The sequence below is a fragment of the Corvus hawaiiensis genome, chromosome 9 (assembly GCF_020740725.1).
Source record: "Corvus hawaiiensis isolate bCorHaw1 chromosome 9, bCorHaw1.pri.cur, whole genome shotgun sequence".
NCBI classification, from domain to species: domain Eukaryota; kingdom Metazoa; phylum Chordata; class Aves; order Passeriformes; family Corvidae; genus Corvus; species Corvus hawaiiensis.
Genome location: NC_063221.1, coordinates 24,560,566 through 24,562,161, shown reverse-complemented (window position 1 = coordinate 24,562,161; position 1,596 = coordinate 24,560,566).

Below are 1,596 nucleotides of genomic sequence, written 5' to 3'. Positions count from 1 at the left end.
CCTGGCCAAAAGCTGGTGGTTGGTTTCGAGGATGTGGGGGGAAGGCACAGGGCGAGGGGTTCTCCTCGCTCCTGAGGGCGAGCGGGACGTCGGTGGAGCGAGGGCAGGAACAGGTTGGAATAGATTTCAATAGGTTCACCCCCTCCTTCTCTTTCCCGAGACGATCATTTGGTACCCCATAACCACTGGTTTAAAAAAGAATAAATATGTATAATAAAAATATATACAAGAAAGTGGCACTTGGAGCCTTCTGGTGTCCCGAGCCAGACCGATCCCTTCTTTTTTTCTTTTGGTCAGAATTTGTTCAAAATATCAAGCTCAAATTAAAAGGTCCTCTCCCCCCCTCTTATTCTTTCTTGTTCCCTTAATTCCTGTCTAAACGGTTTTGCTCTGGGAGAAGAAATCTTTTCTATAGGAGGGAGAGAGGAAAAAAAAAACCTTCAAGAAGAGAAGGGTATTATTGTTTTAATCCTCTTACCCGCAGTCATTTTAAAACAGGGTGTTTTGGAGCCTGAAATGGCGTCTCGTCTCCCAATCCCATCCTAAATCCTCCTGGGCTGGGAGAGAATCTAAAGGCAAGGAACTGGCATCTATTAGCAATCTCTCTAAAGGCTTTAAACTGCTCTTTCTGCTGCGAAGGCATGGCAAAGCTGAAAAGCAAACACAACCACCGCTCCAGTTAGTGAGCTCTGCCAGATAACCAGCCCGGCCGCTGGACGGGAAGATACCTGCGAAAATCCCGCAGAGAGAGTAAAAAGGGAAAGAAAAGGAAATACAAGAAAAGGAAAAGCTGGTTTTCCACTTTTTATATACCGAAGGGGAAAAAAAGTATTTCGGGGGAAAATATAAAAAAAAAAAAAAAAAAATCACGAGCGGGGAGATTCTTGGAGGATGCTCCTTCCTTCCCCGTCGAAGCTCCTCGGGGTCCCCCCTTGCCCGCTGTCCCTCCCTCTGCCTTCCCTGGCTCCCCTGTCCCGGCAGGGCCGCCCGTGGGCTCCCGGCTGCCGCAGCGGAGCTTCCCGGACGGGGCGGGCGGCGAATCCTTCTCCCAACGCTCCTCTGAGCTCCTTCCACGGCTCCTATTTTATCTCTCCGAGTTGTGACCGTGCTCGTGCCCCCAACCCCCCATTTTAAAGAGTAGTCGAGGGGTGCAGCAGGCTAAGCTGGGACAGCGAGACGGCCGGGAGGAGGGTGGAGGACCGCGGTCGCTCTATAATTAAGGTTAGGAGATTATCCCCCACTAGCATCACCACTCAGGGGCCGTCGGGGGAGAAGGAAACTTCAGGGTGTGATCCAGCGTGGTGCTAAGCGGGGGGCGCGGAGAGAGGCACGGCTTCCCTTCCCTGTGCCTTACGGACCCCACCACCCCCCTAGTCCTGGCTCTAGCCCTCCTCCCTCCGCCGGCATCCCGTCCGCGTTCAGGGATTTAATTAGGCGTTTACACCTCGGCTTGGAGTAAATGACTAGTAAGAAATGTTGGGGGGGGGTGGGGGTGTATCAGCAGCCCCGCTTTGATTGACAGGGTGGAGGACCATTGAAAATCTTGCTGGGTAGCTCCCGGGTCGCTATGAAGCTCCTTTTAAAAATCCTTCTCCA